At 38.4% G+C, this 25579-nt stretch overlaps 1 long non-coding RNA gene across 3 annotated transcripts in view; it reads left to right on the top strand.

Moving 5' to 3' along the window:
• The window catches only part of LOC121497612, a 333494-nt gene extending 307915 nt beyond the window's left edge, over window positions 1-25579 (top strand). For all 3 annotated transcript variants that reach the window (XR_005989523.1, XR_005989522.1, XR_005989524.1), the window contains exons 3-6: window positions 20681-20720; window positions 23370-23399; window positions 24482-24605; window positions 25273-25579. This is a non-coding gene — a long non-coding RNA (uncharacterized LOC121497612). The remainder of the gene's footprint in view (window positions 1-20680; window positions 20721-23369; window positions 23400-24481; window positions 24606-25272) is intronic.

The raw sequence follows: 25579 nt of genomic DNA, 5'->3' as shown, positions 1-25579 counted from the left end.
TAAAATAGGACTGAATAAGTAAAATAGGAGATATTTTTACAATATTATATAGTAAAAAATGAAATGGATCTTTTTAGGCTTATGTGGAAAAATAGTGTGGATTAGGTAAATCAGAAAGTTTCAGAACTTTGCACATAAAATGATTTCATTATGTTAAAAAGAACAGTGTAGTATTGCGCTAAAAAGTATGAAAGAAATATATATGAGTCCACAGGATATGAAGAATTAAAAGGGACATTAATGAAAAAACTAGTGAAATCTGAATACAGTATATATAGTTCAGTTCATGATAATAGTAATATATCAATGTTAATTTGTTAGTTTTTTTTTTTTTTTTAATTTATGATAGTCACACAGAGAGAGAGAGAGAGAGAGGCAGAGACACAGGCAGAGGGAGAAGCAGGCTCCATGCACCGGGAGCCCGACGTGGGATTCGATCCCGGGTCTCCAGGATCGCGCCCTGGGCCAAAGGCAGGCGCCAAACCGCTGCGCCACCCAGGGATCCCTAATTTGTTAGTTTTGATAAATGTACTGTGCCTATGTAAAATATTAAACATAGGGGTACCTGGATGGGAATTCTCTGTAACTTTTCTGTAAATCTAAAATTATTTTTTTTAAAAAATGTTTACCTTAAAAAGGCAAGGGAGGGGCTCCAGAACATACAGTAAACATATAAACATATAAATAGAAATTTCTGAAATGGTAGCCAAGTAACTCTTAAAACCATTTACCTTTGGAAAGTAGGAGTGGGGCATGAGGGATGGGGGGTGCCTAGGAAATGACAGAGGGAGAGGCGGGTGAAAGTAGGAATTTTACCTTTCACTTTTATCTCTCTTCACTATTTGATTTTTTCTCTCATGTTTGACATTTATAAGCCTGCCGTGGTTATCAAACCACTTTTATTCCTCAGCTTACTCTCAACTCATCTTTCTGAAGCAAAAAAAGGAGACACTTCATTTAGCTGTTGTGCTGGGGAAATATCTTAGGGTCTTTAGCTCTGTGCAATTTTATTAGCTTAATTCAGTGTTTATGCCTGCCATATGATGAATCTTATATACCTTTCATTCTAAGGTTTCAGTGGCTCTTCAGATTGTAACTTGTCATAACATTAGTCATAGGGGATTAGTTCTTTAAATCAATAATCCTTCTTGCTAGATATCTATTCTAGTCAAAAACACGAGCTGCCCCTAGTAACCTTTTTTTTTTTTTTTTTAGAGAAGTGAATTTTGCATTTATGTTGCCGTACCCAACTCACTGTAGTAATAACAGAAGAGTTTTCGTTCCACACTGACATCATCTTGAGATCATGGATTGGTTCAGCAGAGAACTTCCCAGAGAGAATCACTTCCAGTTAATTGTGTGGGCCGAGGAGAAAATGATTATGTCAAATAGAGAAGATGAAACCTTCCAGCTGTATAGAAAACAGTAAAATAGACTGTGAAAGTGAAAGCCAGTTGACATAATTTAGTTCATAAATAGAAGTCAGTCTGAGACAACCTTTCAAGAGGCAAGTAAGATTATAATGTTCAAAAATGACTATGTGTTAGGGTCATGAATTTTTGAGGGTGTGTATGAGGAGACAGAGGTGCACAGACCTTGTGATGATTGGGCTTGGGGTGGGGGTAAAACGGAGTATGTTTGCTTTAAGAGAACTTAGAACGAAGGGAATAAGATCTGATGTCCTGCTTCCATGAGAAGTAATTATATGTTCATGGAGGTAGGTTGAATGTAGAAAATTACCTTGGTGTCTGGCTAAAATCAGTGAACTGCACACTGTGTTCTGAAGGAAGCGTTTGAAAAGTTTATGGAAGCTTTTGTGTTAAAGACTTTTCTGGAGATCGGTCAATTTTTCCTCATAAATTCATTTTTTTTGTTTCATTTTTTGGTTTAGACTGATACTTTTTTGTCTCTTGGTTTCCTTATATGTAAAGTATATTGCTGGTGACTGTGTCATTTTAAAAACATCTATTCTGACAACCTCTCTTTAGTCCATAAGCAATTAATAAAACTATTGCTATGGTTGGATTTAGGTCTACTGTTTTATTATTTTTGTTTTGTTGTCCTTCTCTTCTTTCTCTTCTTTTGAAGTATTTGAATTATTTTAAAAAATGTGCTTATAGTTCTCTGTTATATTTTCATATATACCCCTTTGCATTGTTTGTAGTGTTATTCTAAAGATTATGATGCACATTCTTAACTTTCCACATTCTACTACCTACAGTCACTACTGTACAACTTCATGTAAAATGTCGAAACTGTACAACTAGCTGAGTCCATTCTATCACCCTATCCTTTGTGCTGTAATTATCACATGTATTATATCAACATAACTTAAGACTCCTAATAGACTATTCTATGTTTTTGGTAAGCACTTAGGAATTTAAAATAAAGGGGAATAGTTTCTTTATATTTGCTCAGATATTTATCATTTTTGGTGTTTTACATTCCTTTCCTTATACTTGAGTTTCCATTTGGTATCATTTCCTTTCAGCCTATAGTTTCCTTTAGCTTTTTAGCATATCAGCTGACAATACATACTCATAATTTTATTTCATATGAAAATGTCTTTGTCTTCATCCTTGAAAAATATTTTAACTGGATACCACACTCAAGGTCAAGAGTGTTTTCACCACTCACCCTCACCTGTCCTTTAAAAAAAAAGTCCCATTGTCTTCCAGCTGCTGTAATTTCTAAGGAGAAGTTATTCAATTTCAATCATGGTTCCCATGTGTAGTGTGTTTTTATCTTACTGGTTTCAGGATTTTTTTCTTTATTTTTATTTTATTTCTTTATTTTCTTTATTCAGGATATATTTCTTTATTTTATTTATTTTTCTTTATTTTATTCTTTATTTTTATTTATTTTTCTTTATTTTGTTTTCAGCAATTTGACTATAATAAAACTGGGCATAGTTTTCCTGCTTGGAGTTCACTGAGCTTCTTGGATCTGTGAATATAAGTCTTATTAGCAAATTTGTAGGATTTCTCAACCATTATAGCTTTAAATTTTTTTTATAAATTTATTTTTTATTGGTGTTCAATTTTCCAACGTATAGAATAACACCCAGTGCTCATCCCATCAAGTGCCCCCTTCAGTGCCCGTCACCCAGTCACCCCCACCCCCCGCCCACCTCCCCTTCCACCACCCCTAGCTTTAAATTTTTTAAAAATATTTTATTTGTTATTTGACAGAGAGAGAGAGAGAGGGAGAGAGAGAGAGAGAGCATACAAGTAGGGGGAGCTACAGGGTGAGGGAGAGGGAGAAGTAGGCTTCCCAACGAGCGAGGAGCCTGACATATGGCTTGATCTCAGGACCTGGGATCATGACATAAGCCAAAGGCAGATACTTAACTGAGCCACCCAGACACTCCTAGCTTTAAATATTTTTAATGCACATTTCTGTCTCTTCTTTCCTCATGGAATTTCATTTACACACATACTAGACCTTTTATAAAGAAATTATTTTACAGGTCCATTGGTTTAGGAAGATCTGTTTCATTTTTTTCCACTCTTGTTTGCCTCTGTCTTTTAGGTTGGATTTTTTGCAATTTTCTTCAAGCTTACTGGCTTTTCTGTATTTTCCATTGTATTATTAGGCACAGTCAGTGAATTTTAAATTTTAGATATAGTGTTTGTTTTTCAGTTTTAGTATTTCTTTATAGTTTTAAAAATAGTTTCTGTTTCTCAGAGGATATTTACTGCCTTCTTATTTATTGCGAGGATATTTTCCTTTATTTTGTTGAGGATCATTTCTTTATTTGGCAAGAACTTTTGAATCATACCTGAGCACTGTGAAGGACTGGTTATAGATGCTCTGAATTCTGTTATATATTTTTTTGTTTTGTTTCAGCAGGCAAATAACTTGGTGACTCAAACTGCAAATGGTGTCTCTTTTATGGTGGCTCAATCTTCAGTTTAGCATGTTTTGTTTTTTTGCTGAGAAGCTTGGAGTCTTCCATATGCATGTATGATTCATGGGTCATTCAGATACTTGGGAAGAGTGTATCTAAAAAACTGGGAATCTTCCCTCTTTGGATCACTCCTTTCTGGGATTTGCTTCTCATTTTCTTGTAGCTGTGTTTGCCTCCCACTTCTGTCTTTTGGTCCTTCCCCCCATCCTAAAAATATGACCTATTAGAGATATAATCACCCTGTTTGATACTGACTTCAGCGTGACTTCAAGCAGAAAGAAGGAAGATTGTTACCCAGCATCAATCCCTTTTCTCAAATCTCAGTTTTTACCCAAAATTTACCTGCTTGAGTTCACTCTGGGATATTTTATTTATGTTTGTATAATTTATCCATGCTTTATAGTTATCTGTTTGTGGCTACAGTCTGACTGGAGATTTCTTGGTCATACTGAAAGTAGAAATATATTTTAAAATAAAGCCATTTTTCCCTCTAATAAAATGTGATCTTCCCATTACCCATGGGAGTTCAAAATTTGGGGCTGAGTATATTGGGAACAAAATATAAAATCAGTTAAGCTTCACTGTGGTTTCCACTTTAAAAAATCACCACAAAACTGTATAAACAGGCTAAACATAAAAAAATATTAAAAATGCTCCAGACATAATTCTTCAAACTCATTAGCAGTATTTGAGGGGCTTCATCTGAAGTCTGTGATGTAACATTTAAGAACAGGTGAGAGAAGATTTGTCAAAAAGTTCTGAAAGTAGGTACTACTCCAGTGATGTTTTCTAAGATTTTATGTGAGTCTTCCAGGAACTTGAAACCCTCAAAGCTCTTCTCAGATGAAGTTATCTAAACTCTATAGAGTAGAAAAAGTCATACTAATGTACGTGAATTCAGTAATGGCAGTGGGAAATGGTTATCTGGGGAGATATGTCAGATGTCCAAATAAGTACTTTTGGAAAGAATACAAGAACCACTGGTTTAAATTTTTGTATGAAGAGAAAGGATGAACAGAAGAGCCATTATATATAATCGAGAAGTTCTATGTAGAATTAATTCTGCATGTACGACTTCTGAATCAGAAACAGGAGGAGGAACACTTTTAAAAGAAATGAAAGCTGAGTTTCTTGATCTTTTCTGAAATGCAGAAGCTTCAGGATCCATTTTCTTTTTTTTTTTAATTTCTTTTTATTTTTTTTATATATATATTTTTTATTTATGATAGTCACAGAGGGAGAGAGAGAGGCAGAGACATAGGCGGAGGAAGAAGCAGGCTCCATGCACCGGGAGCCTGATGTGGGATTCGATCCCGGGTCTCCAGGATCGCGCCCCGGGCCAAAGGCAGGCGCCAAACCGCTGCGCCACCCAGGGATCCCCAGGATCCGTTTTCTGTTTCTGCCTGTTTTTACTGCTGGTTGTCCAATGAAAGGCCAAGAATCTGAGAGGCTGAAAGGGAGGGAAACTGGACAGGGATTAGGGTCATTTCCAGACTCTGGCCTATATAGCTCAAAAGCAATTCATGAAGCTTTGACAAGCTATGAAACTTTGTTGCTGGTGATGTGTGAAACCAAATTATTGAAGGTCGAATGTCTTTATAACCAATGAGCTCGGAGAAGGAAAATTAGATCTAAGTGTGTTCGTGAGCTGAACCAAGCTGGTTTGCTGGTTTACGCATCTCCGCTGATGATGTACTTGCTGTCGGTGAGGGCATGGCAGTCTGTGAAAAGGTCTTTGAGAAGCTCCAGGGAAACTCTGTGTTGTACTCCTAGAGGAGGTCCCCAGGCAAACAAACTTGGAGGGCCTGGAGTTTTATTGGGAACCAGAGATTTGCCATGGCTCAAAGAAGCTTTTGGAGTTGCCCATTATGGAGCCTCCCTCTTGAAAGGTCTCCATATTTTTATTCAGCGTGATGTTTTAGTTGGCCTGGGGTCACTTTGGCTAGAGGATTTCTGCCTTTTCTTTAGGTTGTTTCTGGAGCACAAAGTCACTCTTTGAATTCCCTTTACAGAGGATTCAGGCAGCCTCCAGGCTATATTGGGCCCTTCAAACCTCCCAGTATTCTCCTTCCTTTTTTGGGGGGAACTAGTAAGAATGGCCAAAGATTTGTTTACTGCCCTTGAGAAGGTATTTATCTGAACCGGTGGCTGATTTGCTGCTTACATAAAGGATTTAGTGGAAATTCCCCTAGGAAGGCACCTTCTCAATGATCTGCCTCTCACCTTATAATTTCTGATCCTCTAGACTTCACCCATCACCCAACACTATGTTGCCATATGATCTTGTGACAGCTAGGTTCCAGGTCTCTGTAGCAATGTGGATGCTGATTGAGACACTGGGGTCACTCTGGCAGAGATGGAGACATCACTGGTCACAGCCAAACACCAAAGACATCCAAGCACTCTCTTTTAATAGCTCTTATGCTTTGCACTTCACTGTATTCCAGTCTGAACTGGTGGACTCCTACCACTTCTCTAGACTCTAACCTTGAGAATTCTGAATTTTACTCTGGAATTTCAAATTCGCTGCTTCTGCCTATTGCTGTGTTTACCTTGCACCAGAACTTATCCTGTATGTTCCTCACTCCAGACTTCAGAACTGATTTCTAATTTTCATCTTCCCAGAGAGAGGGTTTCAACAGGAAATCTTTTTTCTCCATACCAACAAGCTTTGATGAAATAAATTGTTCATAGCTATTCTGGGGAGACAGTTATCTTAAATGGAAAGAAAGGAAATATAGCAATTTGTTCTAGAATATTATGTGTTAAAAAGAAACTTATAAGGAGTTTCTTGCAGTTGGAGTGAAGTAAAAACAGAATGAGAAACAGTGCTATGGGAATGTGGATGGGTACAAGTTTTCTGAAGGGCGATATGGAAAAATATTTAAGGAACCTTAAAAATGTGCTTATCTACATATTCTCCTTCTAGAAGTTTTATTCATAAAAAATAAGTAAAGATGCACTAAATATTTGTTTAAATTGATTCCATTATGAGTAATTAGCATAACCCAAGGGATCCAAATAGGAGTTAGATAAATACAGTTGATCCTTGAACAACATGGGTTTGAAGTATGCAGGTCCAGTCACATGAAGATTATTTTTTTTGACTGATATGGTGCTGTAAATGTATTTTCCTTATGATTTTAACATTTTCTTTTCTTGAGGTTACAGATATAACCAGGTATTTTTGTAAGAATACAGATATTATATGTATAACATACAAAATGTGTTAATCAAATGTGTTATCCTTGAATCTTCTGGTCAATAACAGGCTATTAGTGGTTCAGTTTTTGGAGAATCAGAATTATACAAGGATTTCTGGCTATGCAGGAGGTCAAAGCCCCTAACACCCACACTGTTCAAGGGCCAACTGTACTAAGTTGAAACACATGAAAAATTACTGATAGTTGATAAATATTGACCTGCAAAGCATCTTTTTATATGGTTCACCCTAATAAATTGTGGGATGTTCCCATGATAGACTTCTATGCAGTTATTGAAAAATCATGTATTTTTAAAAATATTTTATTTATTTGAGAGAGAGAGAGAGAGTGCACACACAAGCAAGGGGAGGGGAAGAGGGGAAAGGAGAAGCAGACTCCGCACTGGGCAGGGAGCCTAATGCAGTGCTCCATCCCAGGACACAGAGATTATGACCTGGGCTGAAGGCAGATACTTAACTGATTGAGCCACCCAGGTGCCCTTGAAAATCATATTTAAAAAAAATATTTAATGCTCATAAATAGAATATTATATACCAAAGGTAGGATATAAAAACAAGTATGCAGTATGGTCTCCATTTTATTTTATTAGAATACATGTTTACATATATATATATATGATTAAAAAATTAACTGATGTTATTTTTATAAATGTAGAAAACATTCATGTTAATATCATATCTCTGGATGATTATTCATTTTTTGTCTTACTGTTTTTATACTTTTCTGTCTTCCCCAAATATGTTTTCCCCAAATATGTCTTTCTCCAAAAGTCATATAAAAGCACTTATAGTAAGCATGTTGTTGCATACTCTTCAAAATGATTTTAATGAATTCACAATAAAATCTTCAATAGAATTCAGTCGATTATTTAAATAAGGTTGGAAAGGTTGGAAAACCTTATTTAAATAAGTTTAAATAAGGTGGAAGGTTTTTGGTTGATCCTTCCTCCCCCTCTCCTTTTTTTCTTATGTAAATAACTCAGGACTCCCTTTTCCATATTTTGGATTCTTTCCATAAAATAGATCCTCAGAAGTAGGCCTGGACGGGGGCAGGGAGAGAATGAGCTGAAAGCTGAATGTTGCAGGTGTACTTCTTGAGAACCTCACCTCTGAACCCTGTCAGCCTTTTGAAGTGCTGGAAAGACACTGCTCTAACACCGTTTCTTGTTGTTAATGGAAACATTATCATTTTCCACAGTTCTGATTCCAAGGCAGCAGCATTTAAAAAGCTCAGCTCAGGTGGAACAGCTTAGTGTTTGCATTCCTGCTTAACCCAGGAGAGAAACCTCACAAAATCAGATAAAAATGGTGCCAATCTGTCCGCAACCTAACTTCCCAGTTTTCATTATTTCTCTTTGCTCAGGTGACATTTGTATACCTTTGGCTGCCCAGTGCTTGCTTGGCATAAACCCACCTGGCGGCCGTCGGCTCAGGGGTTCAGAGGAAGACTATGTAAGTGCTGGGCTGCCCAGAGCCCTTTGATGTGTGGGCAGGTTATGCCTGCATGGTGGTGAGGATCGGTGTGATGAAAGGGGCTTTATGTTCTCTACCCACGGGTAAATCATGCCTCAGAGGAATCTGTCTCTTCCTTCGGAAAGCTTTGGTGCCCAGACACATGACTTTAAACTGGTCTCGTCTCTTGTTTTTATTTGAACACAGAGGGTATAAGGCAGTCAGAGGACACAGAAGGGCAGCATTCCATAGCCTTCATGATATTTGGGACGTACACCATCTCCATCCCTCAGACCTGGATGCCCTCATATGAGTAGGTATCTGCTGAGGGCCTGGCACAGCTGGGGGGTTAGGCCAAGCCGGCTGCAGGAGAACCTAGGGATGTGGGAGCTTCCTTCAGGGACGGTAGCAACTGTATTGCAAAGCCCAGAGGAAATCAGCTTCTCTCTGCTGGTTGATTCACCATCTTTTGTTGAGCTTTTGCTATGTATCAGATGATGCTAGACCTGAAAATAGCAGATGAATAAAACATGCTTCCTGCCTCACAGGAGCTCACATGAATGGATAAGACATGCAAGTAAATGGATCATTTATAGTCTGAGAGGTGGGGACACAAGATGAATAGAGAGAGTGTTGTCGGGAGCACAGAGGGGAAGCACCAGAACTGGGGATATTTCCAGAGGAAGTGAGGTTCGAGTCAGGTGTTAAAAGGTGAATGGCAGCTGCTGCCAGGTGGTTGATGAAGGGAAAGAACATATGGAGGGACAGTGGAAACTGCAATGCTGGTGTTGGGGAGGCTCCTTGTTGAGCTCTGGACAAATACATTTGCCAACGGCCTTTGCAACTGTTGACAGCGGGCTGTGGGTGCCTTGTTGGGGAGCCTCTGAACAGAGGAGAGCTACTTGCAAGAAGTAAACCGTATGTATCCAAGTCCAATGGCCAGTGGTGTGCTCTTTTCTCATTCAGATCTTTGTTTTTGAAGTTTTTAGATGACATGCTTATCCTTAAAATTTCTAATAGTACATGAAAATATAAGAAAGAAAGTAAGCATTACCTCAAATCCTTCAACCTAGGAGCTTCTGGGTGGCTCAGTCAGTTAAGCAGCTGCCTTCAGCTCAGGTCATGATCCCAGGGTCCTGGGATCCCAGGGAGCCTGCTTTTCCCTCTTCCCTCTGCAGCTCCCCCTGCTTGTTCTCTCTCTTTCTCTCCATCTCTGTAAAATAAATAAAATCTTAAAAAAAATATTTTGAAAAAGGCCTTCAACCTAGAGCTCACCACTGTTAACATTTGGCAAACATCCTTCCACATACCCCTCTATATACCCTCATTGAAACACTTTTGTAGAAATGTCATGCAACTCAATTTGGCAGGCTGGGCTGGGGCTATGCAAGAAATATGGCATACAGTAGTGAACAAGGCTGCTAGGGGCCCTGCCTTGGAGGAGTTCCACTTTAGTTTTAACTTAGGGTGGACTCTAGAAAGATAGAATTGATTACAAAATCTCAGGTGGACCAGAAGCCTTTCCCATTATAGGACCTTTGTGCAAAGCTTGTTTCTCACCTGGATGGCTACCCTACTTTCCTATACTAGGGACAGATAACCGTGTCAACAGATATAATTGTATAATATATTTAATGGAAGTATTTTTTCTCTTGTATGGAAAAATCATCAATCAATTTTTATTTTTAACTAATCACATTAATAGATTTTGATTGTTTAAAAGTTTTTTTCTATTATAAACAGTTACATAACAAACATTCTTTATATACATCTTACCATTTATGTTTGGATAAATTCCTAAAAGTAGAGCCACTAGCTTGAATGATATGCACATTACACTTTTGGTATGTATTGCAAAATACACACTGGCCTTCTGGAAGGTTCCATCAACACTTTGTGAAGTACCATTTTCCCATACTCTACCAACACTAGGAATCCTCAATTTATAAAACCTTTGACCATCTGATGAAATTTCAGGGTGTTCACATTTCAGTTTTAATTTACTTTTATTTGTTACTAGTTCAATAATTTTTCATCCATTTATTTAGTGTTTGTCTTCTTTTGTGAACATCTTATTCATATCCAATGCCAGTTGTTTTTTTTAAATCCCCATTGGGGTACTTGTCTTTTTCATAGTAATGATTTACAAGTGCTCCTCATATATCAAGGGCACTAGCACTTTGCTGTACTTATTGCAAATACTTTTTCCATATCTCGTTTGACATTTTATTTTTCATGTTATGTTTCTGTCATAGAGAGGTAAAACAACACCACAATAATGCAGTCATATATCTGATCACCTTTTCTTCTGTGGTTTTGTATTTTTATGACATTCTTTTCACCCATTTCTGACCATATTGACTCATTGCTTATGCCTGGCTGAATTTGAGGCTTGAATGGAAGCCAGATGGCTAAGAATTCATTCTAATAAGACAGAGGCTGTGCTGATAAAAACGAGAAAACATCAAGAAAATGTATCTGAGGTCATTTCTGCCCTCTCTCCCCACTGATTATGGGGTCCCAATGTTGTGGTTCCAGAACAATCTGAGAGCAGACCCCAGGTAAGACAGCCTTTCCACAAACACACGAAATGAAGAAAACCATCCCTTCTTTGTGAAGAAGATCCTCTGCCACTCCCACTGTGGGCTGGGCAGTACCAAGGACTGAGCCCAAGCAACAGAGACAATGGAAGCAAATGGATGTAGAGGATAAAATCCATCCTGAAGAGTTAATGTGAAATAGCCATCATTTGTTAAGTGTCTACTCTGTGTCCCCCAATGTCTTACATGATAGATAATCTTGTCCTTATTTTACATATCTTAAAAACGAACCAACAAATAAGATTGCAGAGGTGAAATGTTTGATCCAAGGGCATATAGCTAGTAAGTAGAAGAACTGGGATTTGAACTCTGCTCCGAGCTGATTCAAAAGCTAGTGTTATTAAGTATTCATTAGGCATTGCACTAAGTGCTTTACACATCCTAGCTCTTCATGCAGCAGCAATCATTTGAGGTAAGCATTTCTATTTTAAAGATGAGAACAATGAAACCTGGAGCAGCTAAGTAGCATGCCCCCGAGCAGACAACTAACAGGTTGCAGAATCAGGGACTGAATCAAAAAGTCTTTTGTCTTGTCTTTCTTTTAACATTTTATTTTTAAAATATAACTTTATTATTTATATTTTTGAAATGCTTTTGCTTGTTAAAATTTCAAGTGATGACACAGATCCTTGTTGTTTCTATCACTCCATTCTGCGTGCTCCCAATATACGTTTTGAATTAGCAGCTGTCCTTGGGAGAACTTAGCACCCTCTTCCCACCCCCCATGCTTTGAAGGTTATGTCCCCGTCTGCTATCTTCATGAAAATGTATTTTTTTGGGTTAACTACTAAATGGGAAAAAGGAATAATTTATGTAATTACCAGGCAATATTGGTGTTGTCAAGTGTGACCACAGTACCTGGAAAAGTTAATAAGTGAGTGATTGTTTAATTACTTACCTACTAATGATTTTCCAGGAATCGAACCATTTGGTTTTGCACCTGAACATTTTCTATTAGGTCAATTAGAAATAATCTGTGAGACAGCAGAGTTGTGAACTCCAAAGGTCATTGCACTGGGGTCACCATTATTGATTCCACCATGGGGTTCCACTAAAACATTTATTGAGATATCGACCAATTATTTTAATGCAGCCTCTTTTATTAGGCATGAGTAACATGTTGGGTAATCAAAATAAAATTGTCTTTTCTGAATCTTGCTCCCCAAGTTGGAACTTTTTTCTATGATGCACTTATATTTTCTTTTGATTGGAGACCTTCCTAGAAAATATTTCCCCCAAACAAGGTCATTAGATTTGAGTATATAAATGAGGAACATCAGATTTCAGAAAACCTTTTGATGCATAGAGATCATTTGCATTTGGGCATTTCTCCTCCCCTTTTCTTCCAACATGCACACATATAGACAATCCAAACCACCCCCACATTTTCTCCCTCTCCTCAACTAATTGGTTTTGGGATATTCAGCAAGCACCGAGACATGAATAATTCAATGCGAGTTATTAGAAGGAAACAAAGGTGAGATAATTTTTTTTTCCCTGGATACAAAGGAAATGTTTCTTACCCTCAGAGTTAGGCCTTTTAGCAGGTGTCAGAATCACCTGGAGGGCTTGTTAAAACACGGGTTCCTTCCTCTCACTCCTAGATACTCTGATTCAGGGATCTACGGTGGACTCTAAGAATTTGCATTTCTCACAAATTTCCTGAGCTGCTGATTGCACTGGCTTTAAAATATGGCCACAGAGTCTTCAAAACTTCTCCTTCCTTTGAGCTTTCCTCTACCTTTGCTTCTCCATCACCTCCCTATTCAGTTAACCAATAAAGCCTGTAGATTTTATCCTTTAAATGTTTTTCACACCTACTGATTTCTGTGCACTGACTACCACTGGCCTCCCTCCTCATCTCTCACCTGAGCTATTTTGATCATCTTTTTATTCTCCATGTCTCTAATACTGCCCCTGCTTTAAATCCATCTACCACTCTGTGTAGGCAGTGTAATCATCTAATACTGAACTCAATTCCATCTTCTTTTTCTTTCCTGTAAGGTTCTCATTTGTCTTTTAAAACTCACGTCGGAAATTATCTCCTCAAGGAAGCCTTCCCTGAAACCCCTCCTGGGCTAGATGGTTCTCTTCTGTCTCACGTACTCCCCTGTGTGGACTTTTAACTTAGTTTATTTTCCATTTATTGAAATTGTGTGTGGTGGTTTCTTCCATTAAAATGTAAGGTGCTTCAGGCAGAAATTATAGCTTCTCATCTTCCTACCACAACCACCTAAGAAACATAATAGTTCCTTAATAAATGGGAGACTGCACTAAGCAGCAACACTAGATTGGGTAGTGATGACCTAGTGAGCCTCATGCCATCCGTTCAGTCAACAAATACTACTGAGCACTGTTATGGGCTGAATTGTATGCCTCCCCACTCGCCCCATTCATATGTTGAAGTCCTTACTCTCCCTACCTCAGAATGTGATTGTATTTGGAGACAGGGTCTTTAAAAAGGTCATTAAGTGTAAAGGAGGCCTTTATCAGAAAGGGAGACAGAACATGAGAGACTCCTAACTCTGGGAAACGAACTAGGGGTGGGGGAAGGGGAGGTGGGCGGGGGTGGGGGTGACTGGGTGACAGGCACTGAGGGGGGCACTTGATGGGATGAGCACTGTTATTCTATATGTTGGCAAATTGAACACCAATAAAAATAAATTTAAAAAAAAAGAAAGAAAAGGAGGCCTTTAGGGTAGGCTCTAATCCTTATTTTTATTTTATTTATTTTATTTTTTATATGTATATATTTTTTATTAGAATTCAATTTGCCAACATATAGTATAACACCCAGTGCTCATCCTGTCAAGTGCCCCCCTCAGTGCCCATCACCCAGTCACCCCACCCCCCCCCACCTCCCCTTCCACTACCCCTTGTTAGTTTCCCAGAGTTAGGAGTCTTTATGTTCTGTCTCCCTCTCTGATATTTCCCACTCATTTTCTCTCCTTTCCCTTATAATTTCTTTCATTATTTTATATATTCCCCGTATGAGTGAAACCATATGATTGTCCTTCTCCGATTGACTTACTTCACTCAGCATAATATCCTCCAGTTCCATCCATGGTGAAGCAAATGGTGGGTATTCATCATTTCTAAGTGGCTGAGTGATATTCCGTTGTATACCACATACATGTGTATATACCACATCTTCTTTATCCATTCATCTTTTGATGAAAGCCAAGACACCTGCACCCCAATGTTTACAGCAGCAATGTCCACAATAGCCAAACTGTGGAAGGAGCCTTGGTGTCCATCAAAGGGCAGGCTCTAATCCAGTGGGACTACTGTCCTTATAAGAAGAGGAAATGAAGATACAGACACAAGTCTGCAGAGTTGTGTCTACACGAAGAAGGCTATCTACAAACTAGAGGTCTCAGAAGATCCCAACCCTACCAACACTTTGATCTCAGGCTTCTAAGTTTTGGAAAGGTAGAAAATAAATCTGTTAAGTCACCCAATCTTTATACTTGGTTATGGGTGAAATATAAGCACCTCTTAGGAATTAGATGTTATTCCAGGTCCTGGGGAAATTTAGATGAATCCCACACACAGGGTCCCTGCCCTCATGGAGCTTGCAATCTACTGGGTGTCTCTTCGATGCAAATGATTTTTCAGTTCAACACAATAAATGGGCTCTGCATGCACAGACATGGATGGGCAATTATGACACAACCAGGTTCTGAGCTCAAGGAATTTATGACATAAATGCAGAGACAATGCTTAACTCGCACAATAAATACAGTTCAAGGCTACCTAACATTGAAGGACAAAAATGTCCTTAGGAGTGCCAAAATGGGGAGGTATGGTGTAGGATAAAGTGTTTGGGGAGATCACCTAAACAGACCTTAAGGAGGCAGAAATTCAGATAGTCAGGGCTTAGACTGAGAGAAATGGAGTCTATACCCAGAGAAAAGAACAACATGAGCAAAGATGCAAAAGTGGTTAGCCTCATGCCTTCAGTGGTAGTATGTTCATACACTTAGCAAATCATCTGTCAGAGAATAAGGAGAGTTATTAATAATTGCCACTGTTGGGATCCCTGGGTGGCGCAGTGGTTTAGCACCTGCCTTTGGCCCAGGGTGCAATCCTGGAGACCCAGGATCGAATCCCACATCGGGCTCCTGGTGCATGGAGCCTGCTTCTCCCTCTGCCTATGTCTCTGCCTCTCTCTCTCTCTCTGTGTGTGACTATCATAAATAAATAAATAAATATTAAAAAAATTAAAAAAAATAATTGCCACTGTTTCGACATATTTTCTCTGTGCCAAGCATTGTGCTAAATGCTTTGTAAGTGTTGCCTCATTTACTCTTTTAGGAAAAGCTGTAAGTAGATTGTATTTTCATTTTACAAGTTAAAGCTCAAGACTCAGAGCAGTGAGCATCCCAGGTGGCTCAGTGGTTTAGTGCCGCCTTCGGCCCAGGCCCTGGTCCTGGAGACCTGGGATCGAGTCCCGTGTCAGACTCCCTGCATGGAGCCTGCTTCTCTCTTTGCCAAGCTCTCTCTCTCTCTCTCTCTCTCTCTCTCTCTGTCTCTCATTAATAAATAAATAAAGTCTTAAAAAAAAAAGACTCAGAGCAGTAAAATAATTATCTATGTCATTACAGGTCATTTGTTAAAAGAATAAACGAAAGAGATGACATCAGACAATAATTGGTAAGGAAAGAATGTGGTATCTTTTCAAAGAATTACTAAAACGAAAATAATATGAAAGCTTCTTCTCATGGACATTTGTTGAGTGATGTGGGTCAGTGGTTCTCAAACTTGGCTGCGTGTTAGAATCATCTGGAGAACTTTGAAAACTCCCACTGCCCACACTGTAGCTGAGTACACAAGATCTTTACTAGAAATCTGTTCCACCAAATCCTTCCTTCCTGTCTTTTCCTCTCCCCTCTATGTACACACACTTCAAACCTACTCCCTTCATCTTTTTTTTTTTTTAAATTTTTTTTAATTTTATTTATTTATGATAGGCACACAGTGAGAGAGAGAGAAGCAGAGACACAGGCAGAGGGAGAAGCAGGCTCCATGCACCGGGAGCCCGACGTGGGATTCGATCCCGGGTCTCCAGGATCGCGCCCTGGGCCAAAGGCAGGCGCTAAACCGCTGCGCCACCCAGGGATCCCCCTTCATCTTTTTTTTATTGCAGTTATTTTTGTTTTCTCTGTATCAGACTCTCTTAAAAATTTGGTGCCCAATAAGAGCTTTCCTCTTCTAGCAAATCTACTGAGTACTGCCTATCTCTTCGTTAGTAGGACTAGATGAAGAACAAGCAAGTCATAGACTTTAACTTTTCCCCTAGTTCTTGAGGCCCTTCCTTCCTCTCCTTTTCTTTCCTTTCTATCCATCCATCCATCCATCCATCCATCCATCCAACTTTAGCACTTAGAGGGCAAGGTAACTCTTGTATATATTGTAAATGTTTAATTCTTGTCTTAATTTATGTGTTTACATGGTTATTCCATCTCCTATATCTATTGTAAGTTGCTTTTTGTTTGTCTGCCTATTTTTGGTTCTTTTACTCACTGAATCCCCCAAGTGGTAAGAACCACACCTGTTTTATTTGCCCTCAACACCAAGTAGCACAAAGCAGCTTTACAGGTAGCAGTCAATATTTTTTCAAGAAAGATGTCAATAGTCCTTTCTACCAAGAGAAAGGTTAAGGGCCTATGCAGCCCAGCTAAGCATATTAGCTTTAGCTTCAGTGTGAATTTTAAATTGTGATTGAAAACACAGCTGGCAGGATGAGGGCTGTATGTTTTCTTCTGCCCACCAAGGCTGGGCATGATGAGCTGTTCTGTAATCACAGGAGGGGCATGGGTACACAGGTAGGCTCAGAGAGCTCTTTGGTCTGGCTTACAGCACAGTGACTCTGCCTGAATGACTCCTCTTCACTCCATTTCTGTTTTCCTACAGGCAGCACCGTCCAACCTCTTAAATAGCAGTTCTCAGGTTCATTACCTCAGGAGTTCATGCAGGCTAAAAATATAAATAGGGTCAAGAAAAGTTTAGATAAGTTAATGAAAGGCAGGTATGTTGGTTTGCAGTTCTGAAGGAAAAGGAAGTTGAGGATGTGAGTTATATCTCTCTCTGATAATATCACCCAGAATGGCCCTCCCTTAACAAATGTCTGCTTGGCCCTGTCCTCAGAGGTGGCTAAAATGCATTTCTTTCATGTGTCAGGAGTAAAGATATATGGTGAGGTCACCAATTCTTCATGTTTCTGGGACATAATTTCAGTCTGGGACATAATGTGAGCAAGTGAGGTTGCCCTGCGTGTCATCACTGAATCCCTAATGAGAAGTGGAGATTTCGGAAAGTCCCAAATGTGTCTCCTGTTCTGATAGTTCCTGAGTTTTGTTGTATTTTGTTGGCTTACAACAGCAGAAATTTATTTTCTTAGAGTCCTGGAGGCCAGTCTCCCTGGACAGAAATTAAAGTGTCAGAAGAGCTCTCATTCCTTCAGGAGGCTCAAGGGTGGAATCTGTGCCTCGCCTGTGCCAGCCACTGGTGGCTGCCGCCATTCCTTAGCTTGTGGCCACATCACTGTGATCTTTGCATCTCTTCCCAATTGCCTTCTCCCCTGTGTGTCTGATCTCCCCCTGCCTTTGTCTTACAAACCCTTGGGATGGGAATTCTGCATAAGCTACGTATGAACTCGGTATATATTTGAATATACGAAATTTAAGTAGTAACTTTGTAAAACTGTTAGTACTCTTGTCAGTCGGGCTTGTTTGAATCCTCCTCTTACCCAAAAAGAACTAGACTGTTTCCATTTTTATTTCTAATCCTGAAGCTGAATGTTTCTTCTTGGATGTGAGTTCAAATAAATTGATCTGAATAATAATAATAATAATAATAATAATAATAATAATAAAAGTGGGATGGCACTCAACATTCACCAAAATAATCTAGAGTAATCTTGTTATTGCAAGACCCTTAATTTAAGCACACCTGCAGGAACTTTGTCATGCAAGGTAACATTTACAGGTTCCAGAGATTAAGGCCAGGGATTAAGACAACTTAATCTAGAGATTATGGTAAAAATTTATTTCTCTCATAAAGAATCCTGGAGATAGGCAACCTGGGGTTGATAAGGCTGTTGTACAATGTCAGTAGAGTGATAGTTCCGAAGTAATTGGCCAAATATATTATGAAGCAAACTTCCAAACAGAGCCAAATAAACTGCTGAGCAAGGATTCTGTGGCTGATTATATTAATATCAGTAAGAAAAGCATCAGGAGAACCCTATAGGGGCATTTTGAAGAAGATGCTTTTGTTTCTGTGGTTAGGACGCCCATCCAAAGGGATTCTTTATTTAGGAAGGGTGGAGACACAGCCTGCTGTCACGTCACTTCACAACTACCTTTCTGGGAAAGTGGAGAGGACAGCTTAGAATTTCTTTTAAGATGTGTTGACTTTAGGCTTCATTATTTTGCTTTTCAGAAATGTTCCAGACATTGTAAATAACTTATGCAGAATGAAGGATGACAGGTCAATTCACTGCCAAATCAGGAATGAGAAACTGGGGGACGGGTGTGCGGGGAACATTGTACTTAACCTGAGCAGCCAGGGTCCAGGGGAGGCTGACATTTAGAAGGGGATAAATACAAACAGCATTTTCCTGGTGCTGTGAATAATGCGGACACAGAAGAAGCAGGCTAAAGAAACTCAACCCAAAACAGACAGTATCAACTTCCTGTCACTTTGAAAAATAACAATGACCACAACCAACTATGGGATGAAGCTTTGGCAGTAACAATAGACAAAAGAGAGGAAGTACGCCTTTGAGACTTGAGATTCCAACCGGCAGTAACCACTTGTCAAGGATTATTGTGTGACCACTGACCACAAACTATTTCCTTGGCCATCCAACAGTGAAAGCCAAAGAGCATGAGGGCACTGGGGATTCGTCCTGTGTGAAAGGTGGGGTTGCAACGCTCAGATGCTCACGAGGCCTGAACTCCATCACTAGGCCGAAAAGCATTATTTTCTTAGCGACTGACTTTCCAATGGGTGGAGGGCCGGGGGCTGCTTTGTTGGGAGGAAGCATCCATAACCCTGTCTTCAGTTAAGTGGAGAAAAGTTTTTAATATTCCCTGAAACTAGAGAAACAAAACGCTAATACTTAAAGGAAAACAACTCCAAACCAGAAATGGCAAATATCATTAGGGTATTCAACTGAATATATTGGCCGTGAATGCTAAGACAATGGAACAGATGTGGATGGGCTGCAAAAGTATACATTTTGCTCTCAATTTTCGTGACCCGGTTCACTGTTTTATTTGAGTGAGTCAGGGTGCTGTATGAGTTTCATGCATCCTAAGCACCCCTAAAGCAGGGTGTGCCCCCTAGCAGGCAAGGCCTGCTGTGGCATTAAAACAAATTACTGGCTATCCTTGCTGCCAAATATAAGATGATGTTGCCCTAGATGTGGGATATAGTGGTGATAAAACTGCCCAATATGAATTTTTTTTTATTCTGAATAAAAAGTGAAAACTACTTAACCATGAGGTAACACAGCATCTTGATAGTGGATCCTGACAATTTTATAAAAGAAGACCCTATGGCATAACGGAGAAGAGAGAACTTGATGCCACTGCTGATAGTTATGGTCCAGAAGGGGATGTAGTGAATATGTTGAAGGATGCTAACTGTCAAGGTTAAGAATGATAGTTATTCTTTTGGATTATATTTATCTTTCAGGATTTTCTCTTTATAATTTTTTTGAAGCTGGTAACGTCAATTTAAACTCTGGATATACAAGCAACATTTTATGAGATCCAGCTCTGATTACACCTCCTATATTTATTTTTACATGAGCTAGGAAGGGATAAGGGGGAGGATGCAAGTTGCTTATGCTTAGATCCCAAGTTCAGCAAGATACCTAAAGTCAAGTGAAATTATACAAGTTCACATGGATTTCCCTGATTTATTTTTATGTTTAGCTGCTTTGTCATGGCTGTCATAGAATAACTGCATATATTTAAAAGTATACAATTTTGATACATTTGGACATATTTACATACCCATGGAACTATCACTATAGTCATGATAGTGGGTCCCTTTATAATCCCTTCCTCTTGCCCCTCTACCTCATCTCCAGATAATCACTGTTCTATCTTTATAGATGGGTTTGTATTTTCTAAAATCTTATAATAAATGGAATTATATAATATGAATTCTGTTTTACCTAGCGTATTTCCCTCAGCATAACAGTTTTCAGCTTTACCCATATAGTTGTATGCATTTAATTAATTAATTAATTCCTTTTAATTCCAGGCAGGATGACACTGTATGAATACACCAAAATTTGTTTATCCCTTTTTATTGTGGAGAGTATTCCATTGTATGGATCTACCAAAATGTATCTATCTGTCTGTTAATAGATATTTGGATTGTTTCCAATTTTTTGGCAATTACAAATGAAGATTTGAAGAACATTCATGTAAAAATCACTGTGTGGACATGGTTTTCCTTTTTCTTTTCTCATAGGTATTTATATTTACCTGAATGGAACTGGGGGATTTTTGTGGTAGGTATATGTTTAAATTTTATTTTATTTTATTTTATTTTTTTTTAAATTTTTTTTTATTTATTTATGATAGTCACAGAGAGAGAGAGGGGCAGAGACACAGGCGGAGGGAGAAGCAGGCTCCATGCACTGGGAGCCCGATGTGGGATTCGATCCCGGGTCTCCAGGATCGCGCCCTGGGCCAAAGGCAGGTGCCAAACCACTGCGCCACCCAGGGATCCCTATATGTTTAAATTTTAAATTTTGATGTTATATTTCCCTTTCATTGAATTCAGGATATTTTAAAATTTCTCTTGAGCATTCTTTGACTCATGGGTTACCTAGAGGTATTTCCAAATATTTGCTAATTTTCTAGATACCATTCTGTTTTTGATTTCTAGCTTAATTTTGCTATATTCAAAAAATATGTGGTACAATTTCTGTTCCTTTGGATTTGTTAAGGCTTGTTTTATGGCACAGAATATGGTCTATCTTGATGAATATTCATGCGCACTTGAGAAGAATATGTATTCTGTTGTTGGATACAGTATAAATGTCAGGTCAAGGGTTTTGGTTGTGTTGGTAGGCTCTTCTAAGTCTATTTATTTTCTGTCCTTTTTTTTAATCAGTGATTGAAAGACAAGTGTTGAAACTTCAGATATAATTGTAGATGTGTGCATTTATCCTTTATTTTAAATTCCTGTTTTTAGGTTGTTACACATTTAAGATTGTTATGTCTTTATGGAGAATTGGCTCCTTTATCATTATTTATTGTCCCACTGTATCCACTGCAATATTCTCATTCTTAAGTCTTTTTTTCTTGATATCAAATAGCTTTTCTGGCTTTGTTTTTATTAATGTTTGCATGCCATATCTATTTCCATTTTGTAACTTTTAACTTAGTTATTAATTTATAGTTGATAAATTATCATTTATTGATAAGTTAATTTAGAGGTGATTTGTTTTGTAGATAGCACATAGTTGGGTCTTATTTTTATTTTTACCTAGTTGGATAACTAGGTAAAAGCACATCTTTTCACTGATGTGCTTAGACAGTGTACATTTAATGTAACTGAGCACAGTCTACCTTCAAGTAACAATATACTGCTTCACATATACTATTAGAGCTTTACGATAATATATTTCTAATTCTTACCTTAAGGTCTTTATGCTGTAGTTCTCAAACCTTTTACTTCTATATGTATTATGAATCCCACACTGCATCATTGTTATTTTTGCTTTAGATCAGGGATTGGCAAACTAAGGTCTGGTAGCCAAACCAGTCTACCACCTGTTTTGGTTTACTGTATCATAGCCCTATCAATTCATTTATATACTTTTTAAAGGATGTTTTCTTAATAGAACTGCAGAGCTGAGTAGTGCCACAAAGACTATGTAGCCCTTGGGATCCCTGGGTGTCTGGGCGTTTTAGCATCTGCCTTTGGCCCAGGGTGCGATCCTGGAGTCCTGGGATTGAATCCCACATCTGGCTCCTTGCATGGAGCCTGCTTCTCCCTCTGCCTGTGTCTGTTCTCTCTCTCTCTCTCTGTGTCTGTCTGTCTCTCATGAATAAATAAATTAAATCTTTAAATAAAGATTTATTTTAAAAAAAGACTATATAGCCTGCAATGGCTAAAATATGTACTCTCTAACCCTTTCCAGAAAAATGTTTGCCATATGCTGTTTTGATGACCGGTTATCTTTTAAAGTTGTTCCTATAATAAATAAATGATAAATATTAACCCTGTGGTTACTATTTCTGATGTTATTTTTTTCTTTTATATAGATATATATTTCTATCTGGTATCATTTTCCCTGTGACTGAAAGATTTCTTTTAACATTCCTTTTTGTGCAGGTTTAATGGTGATGGAATCTTTCAACTGTTGTATATCTATAAAACATCTTTATTTCACTATCATTTAAAATAAATATTTTTGTTGGGTGTAGAAGTCTATGTTGACAATAATTTCTTTAGTACTTTAAAGGTATTGCTCCACTGTCTTCTTATTTGTGTTTTTTTATGAGAAATAATGCTTTCATGCTTTGTTCTTCTGTATATATTACCATTTTTTGGTGACTGCTTTTCTTTTTATCACTGTATTTGAGAAATTTGATTATGATTATGAAATTTGAATTATGAAATTTGAATTATGAAATTTGAAAGATAGTTGTCCTCATAATTTCTTATGCTTAGTGGTAAGTTGATTTAAAGTTTCCAACAAATTTGGAAGCTTCTCAGCCATCATTTCTTATATTGTTTCCATTCCACTTTGAGAATTCCAATTATATATATGTTGGACACTTGAAGTTGCCCACATTCATGAATGTTTTATTTATTTTTATTCTTTTTTTCTCTGTGTATTTTATTTTGGATAGTGTCTTTTGCTATGTCTTCCAGTTCACTAATATTTTCTTCTGCAATATCTAACATGACATCAATTCCACATAGTGTATTTTTCATCTCTGAAAGATCATTGTGTGTCTTTTAAAAATAATATAATATATATTATATATTTCACATTTCTGCTTAGCATAGTCAGTTTTTCCTGCAGCATTCTTGTCATATGGAATATAGATGTAATAACTATGTTAAGACCTTTGTCCATAATCCTGTCACTGCTGTCAGTTCTGAGTTAGTGTTGATTGTTTAATTTCTCTCTTCATTATAGGTCAGATATTCCTGCTGATTTGCATGCTTGGTAAGTTTTTGTTTGTTTGTTTGTTTGTTTGTTTTTGTTTTTTTAGATGCCAGACATTGTGATTTTTTACTTTTTTGGTGGCTATATTATTTTTTTGTGTTCCTATAGATATTCTAGAGTTTTGTTCTAGGATGTGGTTAAGTAACCTGAAAAATAGTTTGGTGCTTTTGGCTCTTGCCTGTAAACTTTGTTAATATAGATCAGGGAAACATTTAGTGGAGGGGCACTTTTACCACTGCTAAGGAAAGACTCTTCTGAGTACTTCCATTTGGCAGAATCCTGATGGCCTCCATGTTTTGACCTCTGGTGTTACTACCATCATTATGTTACAAGACACAGGAAAAGAGATTTTGCAGATATGATTGTTACTAATAAGTTGGATTGAAGATAGATGATCCAAGTAGGCATAAGTTATATGAGCTTTTTAAAAGCAGAAATTTTCTGGATGCTTGCAGAAGAGTAGGTCAAATATGCTAAGCACAAGGGTGATTTGGTGTGTCATTGCTGGCTTGAAAATGTAAAGGGATCATGTGCAAAGGATCTATGAGTGGCCTCTAAGAGCTGAGAGCAATCCCTGGCCAACAGCTGAAAGAAAATGGGGACCTCAGTCTTATAACCACAGGTAACCAAATTCAGCCAAAAACGGGATGAACTTGGAAACAGATTCTTCCCCAGAGCCTCCAGGTAAGAGCTCAGCCCAACTATGCCTTGATTTTGGCCTTATGATACCCTGAGCAGAGAACCCAGTCAAACCTGCCTGGGCTTTTCATCCACATAACAAAAATAATAAGTGGGTATTGTTTTCAAGCTTCTCAATTTGTGGTTAATTAATACACAGTAATAGAAAACTAATATGGTAGCCTATGCAATATCCTGCAATTATGAGGTTTTCCATTTCTAGCCAGTGGACACTATTGCCGCTCCATGTGTGCTCTGAGTTTTGTTCCCTCTAATCCTCTCCAATGGTTCTTTCCCTGCCATCTGATGGTTCCCTTAGGGTCCTTTGCTGGTCAGTACTCAGGTGAATGCTCCAGGGGGTCGGGATCTAACATTCTCTCTCCAAACATCTCTTTCCTTGCCAGCCCTCTGCCCTGCAAACTGTAGCCTCCCCACGCTCCCAGCTCTGTCACCTCGACTCAGGGAGAATGTCAGGCTCTACCTGGGTCTCTTCTCCTGCTGCTGCAGCCTGGAAACTCTGCCCAGAAAGTAAGTTGGTGATTAGGGCTCCCTGAATTTGCTTAATGTTTCTCAGAGATCATTGTCATTTGTTGCCTCATGTCATGTGCCTTGAAAGCCACCGTTTCATATATTTGGTCTAGGTTTTGATTGTTTCAGGAGTGCAGGTAAATTCATTTTCTAGGACTTGATCTTGATTAGCAGCAAAAGTCCTCAGTTAAATACACTTGGGGTCTGTTTAAATCTAAGTTTAGGGGATAAAAGTCTCAAAAATGCTCACAATGCCAATGGAGGGGTCTAGGAATCCTCTGTGTTTATAGATTGAAGATACCATGTTACTTAGAGCAACCTACCAATACTTTCTATGTAGATGGAGATTAAAATATCAAAACAAAGTCTAGTAGTCAACTAAGTTCTGAAAGAGAAGTAGCATAGATTGTCCAAAATCGTTGGTTTCTTTACAGTTGGATTTGCCCATTGCTCTTTATGAGTCAGGTTGGCTTGATTTCCAATTTCAAGAGCAGGGATCTGCGGTGATCTGATCTCCCTCCATGCTGAGTGAGTCCTTTATCCTTCTAGTAATATCAACTCCTACTTAAGAAAGGGATTCCTCCATGTTCGCATCACAAACTACCCTTCAGATTCTTTAGAGGGCATTTCCAGGGATGATGTATGTCATTCTCTTCTTTACTCACAGGTTTCCACAGCCAGGTTGCCAGAGAGTCTGGAGGTGGGAGTGAGAAAGTGAAATGGTTGCTGTGAAACTGTCCTGACGGTTGAAAGATATGAGCTCCTTTAGGAGCTTTATTTTATGTCATAGTGATGAGCAGCTCCCTCCCCTGTACCAGAGAGAGGCTTCGACTCCTTGCTCTACCTGGGCTGCTGCTTTCTCCAGCTTACCTGCAGTGCACCTGCTGGAGCCAGGTTTCTATGTGTGCATAGAGGCAGGGGAGATGCTTGTGTGCTTACTTTGAAGAAAAAAAAAAAAGGTATTAGCTACTAAT

The sequence above is a fragment of the Vulpes lagopus genome, chromosome 8, assembly GCF_018345385.1.
Source record: "Vulpes lagopus strain Blue_001 chromosome 8, ASM1834538v1, whole genome shotgun sequence".
Classification (NCBI taxonomy): domain Eukaryota; kingdom Metazoa; phylum Chordata; class Mammalia; order Carnivora; family Canidae; genus Vulpes; species Vulpes lagopus.
This window is presented reverse-complemented; position numbering and strand designations above follow the sequence as displayed.